The following is a 15,176-nucleotide window of genomic DNA, read 5'->3' on the forward strand; positions in this document are numbered from 1 at the left end:
GATGAAAAGTAAGACATATGGTTGTATTCATCACAAAAACACAATCGTGAATCACTGAAAGATTTAAGTCCTACACTTTTTGAGAGACTTTCCACAGGTATTTAAAAAATGCTAAACTATAACATAAAAACACTACATTTCTTTCTAACATTGCACTAAATGTGGAAAAAACACTCCCACACTGTTGTTTCTATAACATTGGGGCAGACTGGACTGTGTCCAACACTCTGTAAGCTTGTTTGTTTGTGTGTTTAGAGCTGATTAATTGCTGATAAGGGACTGAATTGTGTTTACATGGTAGCAGACAAGCAGTCTACAGGCAGCTCTGTTGTCCCCATGCCTAGTGTACTGAATCTGAGTCCTAATTTCTTAGTTCATCTCAAACTCAATTCAGCCAGCAGCCTCCAATGAACTCATTTTCTGCAGGCGGCACATAGTGCCTCAGTTGTTCTGCTGCACGGCGCAGAGCCTTTTGCTTTCAGAGACAATAGGCTTGATTTGAATCATAAAAGCAGTGCTGCATTATGACACAGTTTTGCTCTGCAGGGGAGGGTTGCACGCTAATATTCAAGTGCACTGCGTCTACGCCACCGTCTCCCCCTTTCTGTTACTCTATTCCTGGACTTGGCCTTGCATAAATTACAGGGAGAAGTTGGGCTATGAATGCAGCAGGCCGATTTGGAGACAGCTTCGTTAGTGCATGTGACGTCACCTACATGGGCTTGTTAGGCCTTGGAGACACCTGCTTCCTCTGGCACTCACAATGTGAAAAAGATTTAACAGAAAATGTTTTTGGTAGCTGCATTTAACAAATTATTTTGTCCTTTTGTCCTCTACTGTTATTTGAATAATACTGCAATAGAGAAGATCATTATGACAACTCAAGATGATGCAGTTCTTACTCAGATTAAGAGTTTTCAGCTGAGTAGCAGCAAGTACAAACAAGTTTTATAGAGAAGAGTGTAATTTTCTGTTACTGTTGCAAGTAAGTGTAAAAAGATGTGTGTTTTTTTTTTTTATCTGGTTGTGAAAATGTCTTTCACCCTGAGAGTTAGTTACTACATGGGCAAAACTCTGGCAAATGTCTTCAGTATTTTGTCTGGCTTCCAGTTGGAGGACATCCCATGGAGAGTGAGTTCATTACACTTGCCAGTCAGTTGCATTTTTAAAAATCTTGCTATTTGTACACAAATACTGCAAATGTGTCATGTGTCTACAAAAAAAAAAGAAACAAAAAATTGGTACACATCTCAAGGATTGCTTGAGCATTCACAAAATAAAGACCTACTAGGTGATAAAAAAAAAAAAAAAGAAAAAAAGAAAAAACAAAACAAAACAAAAAAACCAAGGAGCCAAAGTGGAAACTTCACTGGCATTCATTGGCATTCTCCAATTTCTCTTTAGCGCAATTCTATATCCGAAACTTCCCTTCCAGATATATGATCACTGTCATTGTTTAAAGAATGAAAGAGAACCTAACATATGATCGTGTCGATACTTCAGGACACCCAGTATTTTCTTTGCACCAATTATTTAGTTTTCCTACTAGCCCTGCAGTTTATATACACATAAAAACTCTGATTATGTAAGGATTTTGTCATTTTATTTAGTATGTGTCACACCCTTGGACAAACACACATAAATTGAACAAATAAGTTTGTGATTTGTTTGTTCTGGAGGGAACCTGTGAGAGTGAGAGTCTTGGTGACAAAGTTCTCACACAGGACTCCAGGGAAATCTCCGGTCACAAAAACAAAGAAGAGGCAGGCAAGAATTTATAACCCTCTTCTCTGTTGAAAACAGAGCTGCACTTCCCTTTGATCAATGCTTGTACTGTCCTTGGATGATAAACACAAAGAGGAAACAGCTATTCTAAATTTAACTCAGACATTTATTAGCAAAAAGCCTTTAATGTATCACCTCTTCATTGCGGTACTTCTCTGCATTTCTGGTTCCAGCTGTACCATACCCTACTGCGAGGCACGGAGATAATGTAAATGCTGCTACTCAAAACTGTAAATGAATGACTAAGGTTTGTGGTGTTAGGAATAAAAGTGGACCAATGCCCATTAAGGGAAGACCACCCATTGGTGAAAAGGAAAATTGTATGTATGTGCCACCATCGCAACTCTCAAGCCTGTATGGCCTTTTCAACAGCGGCCAAGTGTGTCTACATACATGAGGTACTTAGATCAACTCATGAGGTCATATGGTCAAATATTAATTAACATTACATATAGTTACATTTTATGCTAGCTTAAAAAGTATTTAAAAGTTCTTGTATCTCCCTTTTTGTTATAAGTACTACAAATAAAGATTGGCACCATCACCAATAAAAAATCAAGTTTGTCAAAACAGATTAACAGAAGTAGCATATAGATATTAATCACTGGGTGTAATACACGCAAAATACAGCTTTTTCATACACAAATCAAGAAGTGGCCATTACCCTCCCTTTGGGGTTGGTGGCCTTTAGAGCGAAAGTCCTCCAAGTGATATGGGCAGTAACTGGCCATGTGTGTGGACACAGTGGACGTGATGACTTTACCACCCAGGCCAGACTGATTTATGTGGGAAAAACCTGAGGAGCACCCACAGAGCGTGTGGAGAGGATTAGAGGGCCCTCTACAAAACGGGTCACGGCCAATCACCAGCCAAGACCCCCTACAGACAGACGTTGGGGCCAATTGAAGACCAGAATCCAGATAAGTTGTACGCTTTAAAGTTTGTAGTGTATTTTCAAATTTTAAAATTTCATGCCTGTTTATTTTAACATTTTTCCATTTACTTTTTTAATGTATTTATTCAGTTATTTTAAATATTTATATTTATATATATTGATAAAATTAAAAGGAAAAAGTAATTTACTATCACGTGAAATAAAATAAATATTTTAAGAGAGAAATGGGGGGTATAGCTTAAAACTTATTTTAAAATGTATGTCAGGACAATTTTAAAAACCATCTTTTTATTTATTTATTTATGTATTTATTTATTTATTTATTTATTTATTTATTTATTTATTTATTTATTTATTTATTTATTTATTTATTTATTCATTCATTCATTTATTTATTTTTACATGTCATGCCTTGGCATTGCAGGCATACCATATTGAGGAGCTGGTTTCCTACATGTGCCAGGACACTTTTAGTCTACAAAAAGGAAATCTGAAGAAGGCATCCTAATTGCTTCACTGATATTGATTCTGTTCACAAACAGAATTTTGAAGCAATCTGAGAAATGAATGTAAACTAAAAAAAAAAAATCAGGTTTTAAAACAACTTCAAGACAAAGAGCAGCAAAAATTCAAGAAATTACTTTTATAATACAGTGAAATTGTTACATTTTCTTTTTTCTTTTATTAATTTTACGATTTTAATTAAAAAAAACTAAATATTGTTTCAAACTGTGTAAATTAACAAATCGGTGGGAAAATTTATCTATAATTAATATAGAAGTTTCCATCTACTACTTCATTTACAAATTCAAAGCAAATATAAATAAAGCAAACAAAACAAATTACAACAAAAATAAAAGAAACTTGCTGTCACTGTTATTAATTGCACTGCTTATGTTTCCAGCTCTGACACCCTCAGATTTGTGAAGGAATGAGGACAGACTCTTGATGTTGTCTGCATGTTTGCGAACAGCCCAGCATCCCCCATTGAAGCTCACACCCAACTGCATCCCGGAGCGATAAGATTAGAACTCTTTGGTTCTGCTCTGTTAAAGACAAGTGACCATTTTCACAGTGGAAAAAAACACCTCTGCTTTTCCCAAGATTTTTTGAGAGTTGTTTGTGCAGCCAGCGTCCCACTGCTGTAAGTTTTTCCACACAGAAACACAGAACAAAGAAGGAGGTTATTGTACCAGTTGGCAGTCGTGTATTCATACAGTTTGTCATCTAAACCATTGCTTTTCTTTCTTAATGTTGTCCATTTTAAACAATTTCTGGACCTGGGTGGCTTTGTTGCATTGAACATGACATTTTTCTTACTCATACTTAACCTGTTATTCCACAACTGAATAATTTGTCATGAGGCACTCTGAAAAAACATTTCTGCAGCTTTGTTTGTATTCATACATTGTGTATCTTCAGTTACTATGAGTCTTTGGTTTCGTTTTTTCCTTCCACCCACTCTGACATACAGGGTAACTTAGAGACTGGCTTTTTTTTTTTGGCCCAAGAGTAAACATACAGGAATGATGGATCTTTCTTTGGATTGTGGGAAGAAGTGTTTGACTTTCACACAAGGTCTCTAAACGGCTATTAAATTGTGAATGTGTGCATAGGTCTTAGTTCTTCTAAAAACTGGGACAGACAGTAGAAAGAAAATATTTTTCACAGTACTCTTTTGTTTTTGTTTTTTTTTTACTACTCGTTTCATGCTAAATTGATGTCCGCCAAAAACACTCCAACATTTTGAGAGTTTATCGTGACCTCTCTAAACTACACACAGCCCTATACCCCCAAAAACCAGAACTATTTTTTTGGTGGACAGTGGATTCAGAGACAGGTTGCATGCATGTGTATCCAAACATGTGAGAGGCTGCAATCAATATCACTGTAAAGGAATGCAAATCGGAAAGAGCTGTAGGCTCAGCAGCTGGGGGAATTGAGAGCATTATGACTCTGCTTCCGTGTGAAATAGCTGCTTAAGACCACTATAAACAGCTGCTGGGCAGCACCCCCGTCCCCACTTCCACCCTCTATACAATGTTCCAGGTCCTCTCACCCTATATGAAGCTGTAAATCTTAAATAAGAACAGAGGTGTTGGCGACTTGCTGAAAGGGATCCAGGGAGAATCCCGGGGTTCAGAGCAAAAGGTCAGGTCTGTGTTAGCAGGCCCCAGCGCCGAGTCTTTAGTTTGATATCTACTGATGACCTGACGCACACACTTCAGGCCACGGCACTGTCCATCCCAGCTCAACCATGCATCCTGGCCTCTGTTGTAAAGATTAATTGATTTTTTTATTTTATTTTATTTTTTTTTTCAAAAATAGGGAACCAGAATCCTATTTGCAACAAGTGGCCTTATCTTAAAAAAAATGCAGGTCACATGTCAGAAAATCATGTTTGAATCTGATCCGTGTGATCTGTCGAACCGAAAATAACTTGAATTTGTTTGCACGTTTATGACAGTAACAGCCTTTAAAAGTCCTCCGGGTGGCATATGCTGCATTAAAAATGTCAAATAAAAGACATGTTGAGAAAAATGAGTGAATTATAACTGGGTCTGATCCCACATTTGCCTCTGAAAACCAGAAGAGAAAGACATGGAGGGGTCCCCTGCTCTCTGTTCATCCTCTTTCCCTCCTGAGTCAATTGTTGGTGAAGCATGGTGTCAACCCTGCGCCATCAATCACCCCTTTTCAGTGGAGGGCAGACAAGGCAGGGACCCGCCCCCCAGGACAGGGGGGTAGAAGTTCTCATGCCCTCCCCGCCTCCTGAAGCCCTCCGCCCCTACAGACAGAACTCCGACAGCTGGTCTGGCCATTAGGGATAGGCCAAGACCTGAGGGCCCCCGCACAGCAGCAACAGCTGCCAGCCTACTGCACCCCTCTGCCGCCCCCACCAACTCCTCTCTATAAAATTTGTATTTTATAGAACCGATTTATTTTCTTTCTTTTTACATTTCTGTACAAACATTCCTACATATCATAGCTACTTTTTTTCTTTTACTACCCACAGAACAGAGAGTTGATGGAAAAGTTGTGGTTAAAATTTTGTTACTCATCCACACCCTCAATTAACAATTTTAACAAGTGTCTCCGTCAGCGGGCAGCTGTTCTTCTGTTGTTTTGATGTCAGATTTTCAGTCTCTTCTCTTTTGAGCAAATTAGCTTCCAGGAAAAAAAACCCCCTGAATCATCAGTCAGGACAATTTAACAGAATAAATAGATAATGAGAAAATAAGAGTACAGTACATATTTATTGTACTGGGTTTTTTTTTATGTTCATCAAGGAAGGTCGAGCTGAGTCCTGCTCAAGTGAAAAGAAAAGCAAAAAATCTGCATTATTATTGAAAATTTGTAATATTATAAAGTGCACATAGGATGATCCATTTCCCCCAGCATAATATCAGCAAGTTTGTTCTTGAGTGACTTTTCAGCCATAATTTTACGTCACAGTTAATTCAGAGTGATTTGTTTTGCAAGCTTCCTCAGCAAAGCTCTGCTTTTTAACAATGAAATCACTGCAAAGTAATATTTAACTGGCTGAGACTACATTTACAATACAAATATGTCTTTACGTGCCTATCTGTGTTTGTGTGTGTGTGCGTGTGTGTGTGTGTGTGTGTGTGTGTGTGTCTGTAAGTTCGGAGCGAGCTTTCATTTGATGATTGCTGTTTGCAAAACGTGTTGATTGAGATAAATGCATGAGTGTACCTAGTCTTCTGGCTAAATTTATGTGTTCCATTGAGTGAGAGAAAGACAAGAGACAAGAGCGTTAGAGGAGATTACGACACACTCCCTCAGGATCCTTGTTATTCATGCACTACTGGCGGCTCAGAGGTTCCCACACTTATACTCTAAGGTGAGTAGGCTGCACCCACAGCCCCACCTGTCCCACTTCATGTTTCAGCAGAGCCCTCCTGATCCAAGATCGTCATTAGGTAAAAAGCAGGGAAGAAAAACAGACTCAGTGTTGCCGGTGTTTAATCAAAACAAGTCAGTACATAACAATGCAAGTTCACCACAAAGAAATTTGCAATTTTGAAGCAACCACGAACGGGTTGATTAACGGGTACCTGCTCTTGCACCTTCTGTCGAGTTTATTTCAAACTATTTTCATACCATTTTATCACCATTTAACTTGTTTTCACTCAGTTGAAATTTTTGATGTTATCAAAAATTTAACCATACAAGTCTTAAATGCTTGCTTTGATAACACTTTGGCTGTATAGAAAGTCATCAGTTATTTTTATTTTTTACCACATTCCACAAGCCATCCTACTTTGTCAGCCAAGCAACATCTTAAAGAAAGCCTCCTGGCCCATTTATGACCAATGAGGTGGTTTGTGATAACATACCCTAATCTTAAACACATTCAATGGATGAATCTTAATTTGGCAGTTGCAAGGAAAAAGTCACTCTCCTGAATGCATTGTGTCAAGTGTAAAATTTGGTGTAGAGGGAATCATGTTGTGGGACTGTTTTGCATTAGTTGGGCTTAGCCTCTTAGTTCCAGTAAAAACATGCTTTAGCACATCATTTAATCATATCTCATGATAGTTTTTGCTTGGACAAAAAAAAAAAAAAAAAAACGCTGCAGACAACCTAGATATTTCAAACTGAGCCAACTGTTCAGCTATTACATCGTGTTTTCTCTTGACATGGTTTTAAAAGATTAAACCTACAATGAAATCATTAAGTACTTTAAATTGACTGAACCGTGCAGACGGGTTTCCAACAGCAGAATACAAAGTTGACTGGGGAGACGTCACTGTGCAGAGTGAACAAGGATTGAATTCAAACAACTAAGATTTTAGAAAATCTACCAGTGTTGTGTAACTTAGCTATTTCGGATAAACTGAGTTATATCCTGTGCATTTTATCATAATTAGTGTTATCAACAAAAATATGTAAAATTAATTCATTTAATGTAAGTGCACCAATTTTATTTGGTACACTTTATGGTGCACTTTCTCAGGCAAACATTCTCTCATTTCATGATGGAATCTCCCCTGCACCCATCATCCGAGACCAATGAAGAGGTCTGTGATTACATGTGTGGTATCCTCATCATCGTCACATTTCACTGGTAGAAGCAGGACCAGATCTAGTGAAAGATCCTATTGTATACAGACATGCCAGAGAGGGTGGCTGGACTTCATTAAAGGAGGCCGATGGAGCGCTCTGGTCATTTTGGGGAGTGAAAGCTGGGATCAAGTCCAGATAAAAGGGTGAATGTGGGAAATGGCAGGCTTACTGGACACAGATTGAAAGGTGCATGCACATTCCTTTCTCATTCTCTGCATGGCCTCAGGGCATGCTTAAATGATAAGGAAGGCAGTATTGAAATACAACAGGGCTGGGCTACTGTTGGGGGTCAAAATGGTGTTATGTGCCTGGGGTTACTTTAGGAAGAAGCTTTTTTTATTGTATGCTGTTTGTAATTTAGTTCAAAGACAACATTCATGCTCAGTAAGGGAAATTGTCTGTATGCTAATTGCAACACTGTGTCGACCTTCTTTTGTTTACTGTCTGAAAAAAAAAACATCGGTCACATTGAATTGTATGTATTAGGTTAATTTGAAAGGAATTTCATGGCCTGCTCAGCGTTGGTAGAAAATTATCAATATGAGTCAACTGGGTCAATTTTCAGAAACAATAATAGCTCTTCTTTGAGACCAGCTGCAGCATTGAGTGGATGAAGTAAGAGGTGGTATCTGCAGACATTCCACACCACACCACCAAAGGGCAAAGAGGAGAAGATGAGTTGCAGTAATTCCACTTTTATTAAAACATGTTGAACAAAAACAAGAAAGAAAATGACTAAATCTGCATGACAGATCTGCATGGACATCTTATCTTTGCCCTTTAAAGCTCTCAGTTTCCATTCTTATCTTCAAACAATGCATAGAACTATTCAAACAGCAGTTCAGCAGTCACTAATGAGCCCACGACTTCAATCGATCTTAATTAGTTTGTCCTAGCCCACCCGTCCTCTCACCCCCAAACTTTCATGTTGCTCCCTCTCCTCTTCATCTTTTGTGGGCTTTGTAATTGTGATCAAAATGACACACATTTGCTATCTGGAAACCCTGGAACCCCCCACAAACCCTGTTCCCGCAGCTTAAGGTAAAGGTTGTGTTCCGGGGCGGGTCCCGGCCTGTGTCCTGCTAATCTCTCCTAAATGGCCCCAACATCATTATTGAGGCTGGCTTTATTGTGTAGGCAATTTTACAACTATGCCTTCAGCCATGCTGACCCTGTGGCCTGGTCACTGTCTCTCTGGCAACCAGTAAAGGAAGCTTGATAATGCACCGCAGAGGATTTTCTGGATGATCTGATTATTGGAGCTGTTACAAAAAGAAAAAAAAAACTTCTGTTCCTGCTGTTCAGTCATGTTTACACCCCCCAATACGTATTGACTGGATCTGGACCAGTGACGCTTCCAAGCAAGCTAAAAATTCCAAACAAAATCCATGAGGCCAGGAATGCAGAGATATGATACACTGGATTATCTAAGATCCTGTCAAAACTATGACTTAGGTATAGCCATTTTCCAAAGACTTTGCGGAAGAGAAAGGCAGTCCAGACAATCCAGACATTCCTGGGTCTTGTAGTGTTCTCTCCTAGTCTCTAATTTGAGAGCAGCTGTCAGGCTCTGCAGACCCTCCACCATTAAAGCTGGGTGAGGAGGTGGGGTTTGTGAGCATAACTGATGCCCCTCCACGCTCTTCTGGTTTGTGGCACTTGCACTCAGCAGTGTGACTTCAGTGAAAACAGAAGTCACACTGCTGATGACGGTAATAACTCCTTTGAAAATTATTTTTCCTCTGCTGTCAACAAGTTTTGAGCAGATTTTGGAATTTTTCACCAAAGACATATATTACAGATTGTTGTTTACAATTTTGACAGCTCTTTGTTTATTCGTTTTATAAAACAAAAGTGGTGTGATAAAACCTCAAAATGTCTTGGGACAGTATAGATGATAAATAGATAAATGATTAAATCAGTTCCACATGTTAAGCTCTTCTTGTCTGCAACAAACAGACGTTGACTTTTATGCATCCCTGTTCTTTTTTTTTTTTTTACAGCACTTCTTCTGGTATTGCGAATGATAAGCAATGAAGTTTTCCAGATGTTGTTTTATTTTTTTTTAATTCTCCCTGCAAACACTTTGTCAGCTGTAAAACGGGACATAGTCTGCATTTCAAAATCAGTCATGATTGCTGGAAAAACCAGTCCTATGCTCTTTTCTTTTTTGCTACTTGACGGATTGTTGTGTAATGTGTACAGACTGTGGGTTTGCATTGGCCGACTCACAAAGTGCATGGATGTTTTGGATAAAAATGTCCTAAAAACATTTGCACTGCTTTAAATAATTTCTATTCTTTTCCAATTTTCTGTCATCTCAGAAGAGTAAATTATTTTGGTAAATCAAATGATATGGTCTCATCACTGAATAATGGCTTGATGTTAGTTATGGATGTTTGATCTAGAGCACACAGTGTCCATGTACTTTAAAAACAAGGATGTATCAATGTAGTTTGGGAAATTGGTGATCACTCATGTTCAGGTCAGAGATTTTTTGCACTGAAATTCCTTAAGCCTTCATAAATCATTTGGGAATATACACTCAGTAGGGAGAAATAAACATCTTCTTTCCATTGTTTCAGTCATGGATGTTTTCAAAAATGTTTTCAACATTTTTGTAATATTTATAGTGTTGCCAAATAGCAAACTCTCATGCCCTTCTATTCCCTCAAAGACATTTCATTCAAAATTACTTACATACTATATTATGTTCATAACTAACCACCTTTTAGTTGCACACAAAATCTCTGTTTCTATTTGTAATTTCTTTTTAAACTTTATTGCTAGTGAAGAGATTAAATGAGTGTAGTACTTTTTTTGCACACATTTATGCACTGATATGTAGATCAGTAGGCAACTTGAACTGGTCCGCGTCACCATGTGCCCGAAGGAAGCTGCAATAGAGCCTTTAACTTTGTTATTGCAAAAACATCAATGAATTGGATACCTATTAAAAAATACATAAATAAATAAATATATAGTTCTCATGGGATCATTGGACTGAAACATATAGGACCTGAATTGATGCATCCCCTGATTAGAAAGTATTGGTTATGACAGCCTAAATATTGTCATTTGTTTAAAAAACCTGCACTTTTTACATTTAATTCTTGACACTTTTGGAAATGTCTTGTTGACAATTTGAAAATATAACTGCAAGCAAATGGGTTTTTCTTCTTCTCCAATAAACTGCGTCAAGTATAGTTAAGCCTGTCATATACAATTCACAATGTGATGCTGTGTTTGGAGCAACTGTGTATTTAGGTGTGCTTAAAGGCTAAGTTCTCACACTACGGCAAACTTGCAGAGACACGAAGTCCCCGGGGGATCCCAGATGTGGGCCACACTCTGCTTTGTACTAACCCCTAATTACACTATTGGGTGCCTTATGGGACATAATTGCTAGGAATATGTCTGTGATTCAAATTTGTGGCTTTCAATTGATTTATTTTTCTTGTCTCTACTTCCAGTGCAAAAATGTACCTTCCCACAAACCCATGCATTTAGGCATATTAGTTCCAAAATAAGAATATGACAGGGTAAACAATTTAGATTGAGCCTGTAGGTTTTCTGTAATAATACAGCTGACCGCTTCAGTCCAAAGATCGCCATGTTTATCTGGTTGGGTTCACTGTTTGTGCACAGATTGAATGATAACTCACTGACAGAGGCTCAGCATTTAGTCACAAGGCATTTCTAAAAATTTTGTTTCAGGTCGGAACTCTTTGAATGCTTTAATGCATCATTCTTCCCAAAGTTGAGAACTCCTGATGAAATTGCAGCACTGACGCTGAACACTAACAGTTTTCATCATTACAATGTCTACTTTTTCATAAAATTACCGAAGTGACAATGACAAATTTCCCCAGAATCTGAGTTGGATTTATGTGACAAATTCTTTCATAGTAGTCGATAATTGTAAAGTGGAAGGATAAGGGTACATGATTGTCAACATTTTTCACAGATGAAAATCTGCAAGGCAGAAGTTTTATCCAGTCTCTCTGAGAACCGTTGAAGCTGCATGTTGTTTGCGGTATGTCTCAGTAAGTTTTGTTCTCAGTTTTGGTTGAAGGAATGAAGTGAGATGTACAAAGCTTGGGATATTGACTCTGCTTTTGATTCCTTCACAACGTCCTCCCTGACTTGTTTGGTGTGTTCCTTGGTCTTTGGTATATTGTTCTGCTTTGTTTTTACAAATGTTCTCCAACCTTCATGATAGAACTGTATTCAGACTGGGATTAGATTATGCACAGATGTACTCTATTTGATGGTTAGATTACTTATAAAAGTACTACATTCTATTTAGGGATACACCAGTAATTGCTGAAACGTGCATGCCACACATTTCAGGTTTTTTATCTGTAGAAATAGATACTGAGAACTGTTTATCATTCTCATTTCCCTTCACAATTAGAGCTAATAAACAGAATCCCAGTAAAGTGCATTGACATTTCTAATGGTATTTGACATAATATTACAAAAGTTCAAGGGGTGTTAATATGCTTTATAGATTATTGCTAAGCACTTTGTGTTATGAAAAATATTTAAATATCAACTAATGTTTAACTGATAAAGTTTCCCTATACATTCAGGAATTATCTATAAAATCTGTTTTTGCTCATTAAACCAATTATTCCCAAAACACGATCACTTTGTGCCTTTAAACATCCTTCGATTCTAAGTCAGAAATGGACTCAAAATTATTTTTAATCTCAAGATTTTCACAATCTTAAGGATCCAAGCAGGTTGTTATTTTCTAGCGGACTTTGGAATTGCATTTCCCACACATATATTGCAAGGGCCACCTTGGGGGTCTTCTGGACTTGCACTCCCATGGAACTGCTGTTTCAACAGCTTGTTCTAATTCCCATTTCTCCTCTAGGAAAAAAAAAAGGGAGGCGGAAGCACTGAAGGCCAACATTGCAACAATAAGAGTTGCCTCGAGGGCACAAGGAGGAAAAGGGTCAATGGAATCACAGTGGTGATAGAGGGACAGGAGTGAAAGAGCTACAAAAAAGAGAAGCTGTTAGCTCACACCCTCATGTAGGGATTTCTCATTTTAACACAGAGTCTAGTCTTTTTCCCCTTTTGCACAAGCTGGCCCCCACTTCACAGTAAGACAGTTGTAAGCTCTTGTGAAATTAAAATCCTTGACTCTTCTGAGTGCAGTGGTCTTAACCTCAGATTTCCTTTGCTTTATGTTGATCTCGGAGACAATCAGTTGGAGTAAGCTTGATAAGCAGCGGGTTAACCATCTAAAGCAGCAACACAAGAAAGAAACATCCATCTCTGAAGTCAACTCCTGGATTTACTCCAATTCTTTAAAAAAACAAACCACTTCTCACAGGTCACAATCAGACACAGCCACCCCTGTGGTTGCTGAAATCAAGGCAGCATGAATGAAAGCAAAGCACAGTTTTAAAAAAGGATCACATATGATTCTCTGCACCGAGACATCAAAGGAGGGCAAAATGCATCAAGTCCTTAAGAATCCTTTCATTTCCTTGAAAAAAAAAAAAGAAAAAACAGAAAGTCTTTCCTGTGACACCACTGAAGGGGCCTGGGTGACTAATGCCTAGATTTCCTCTTCAGCACAAGCCACACAAAGTACATTTTCCATCATGTCAGGCCTTATCCAAGCAGGGCTGAGTGGCTTGTTGAATCTACTCAGTGATAGTGTTTGCCTGCAAAGAAGGAGCATGGTAAGGAGAGCAGTTTATTGTGTGGAGAAAAGACGTTTTTGACCTCGACAGAGATGAGGGAAACCTCTGGACAGGTGGTGGTTTCATTGTGAGACAGTGGATTTGGATGTTAGGTCTTGACTCCGCACATCTGTTGCTCACACAGGCTCTGTCTAAGCCCGCTTTAACGAGGCCAGAACCTGTTTCATCTTTCTGTACTGATGAGGGCTGTGGAAATAAAACACTGCCATGTTCAAAGCAACATCAACTCACGTATTGGCAGGAACGCTGGACATATAATCTCCCTGATGACAGAAACACACACTCCGTTTGGACCAATTACTGGCTTCATGGCAAAGTAGCTCGGCCCGCTCTGCACATGCGAAGATTTTCCAACATCTAGTCACCAGCAGCATCCATCTCACTCCATCCTTCCATAAGTCGTCATCTGTCTTTTCTCAAAAGACATGCCAACTGGGCCTTTTTCATGGAGGTCTTGGTAACGCTGATGTTTCAAGGAGTGACCTCTCAGTGTGTCTCGTCTTGGATTTGCAGCTCCACATCCAGATGGCGGGCTGTGTGTGTTTGTTTAGGCTGCTGGGTGCAGGGACTTCATGTGGGAAAAAACTACTTTCTGCCACTGGATCGATGACGTAGAGATAAGAATACACATTGCCCTTGGGTCAACATGCAGAAAAATTCTTGTTTTGCGTGAGAACTTTTTCCTCATTCTGCTTTATTTCTTCTGGTTATATAATGCAGCCTGGTCCACTTGCTAAGCGTTGTTTAAAACACAGAGGCAGAGATTTACATAGTTTGTTCAGCTCCACTAGGTTATGTCAGAGGCATCATTGCTCATGCTGTTTATATTTTATATATTTCCAAAACAACTGCAACCAACACGTGACAAAAATGATTAAATTATTCTTTAAGAATACGGTTCCTTCCACTTATAATTGCCTAGTTACAAAACTGCAATTCATGTTTGAGTTTTCCGTTTTTACACAAAGCATTTTTCAACTCAGAGTTACCACCCTTGCTTAAAAAACGCAGATGCAAGATTCAGTGGCACCACTTTTCATTTTTCTTTCTCTATATGAATTAAAATAGATTCTGAAACAGGAAATTAGCTTTTGCAGTTTGTAATTGTGCCCATCTTTCTTTCCTTTGCAAAGCCACAACCAATTTATAAACACCACAAGAATCCTGGAATTTGAGAGTGTCCCTGTATTTTTGGATCTTTCCCATCGCTGCTGGTGCTCAGCGTGGGAATCAAGGGCAGAGATAGGAGAATGTGGGAGAAAAAGAACTCTCTGCTCTTCAAACATACCAACATTTAGAAGAAGGGGCACAGACGGGAAAGGCACCCTAACCTGTTTTTTCTATCCGACCATCATAATAAACAGCAAACCCGCTTTGGGCGTGCCAGATCTGATCGCTAATAAGTCTCCCAACAGTTGATGTTACTGATAAATGGCCGACCTGTCTATACGTGCTATCAGGCAGATCACTACCTCTCACTTACTACAGTTGAATTCTGAAAAAACACTAACCAAAGACAGTATCTTTGGTGTGCAAAGATACTGTCATGTTGTTATATCTTCCACTGGGACTCAACGGTCTGAAAATGTTTTGTTTGAATCGTTTCTTGAGATGCTGGTTTCCACACTGGGTTTTCCATATGTTTTAATCAGCGATGATGTGCTTCTTATTATGTCCAAAGA

This window comes from Poecilia latipinna, unplaced genomic scaffold (genome assembly GCF_001443285.1).
Source record: "Poecilia latipinna isolate Pla-1442-1.1 unplaced genomic scaffold, P_latipinna-1.0 Scaffold83, whole genome shotgun sequence".
Lineage (NCBI taxonomy): Eukaryota > Metazoa > Chordata > Actinopteri > Cyprinodontiformes > Poeciliidae > Poecilia > Poecilia latipinna.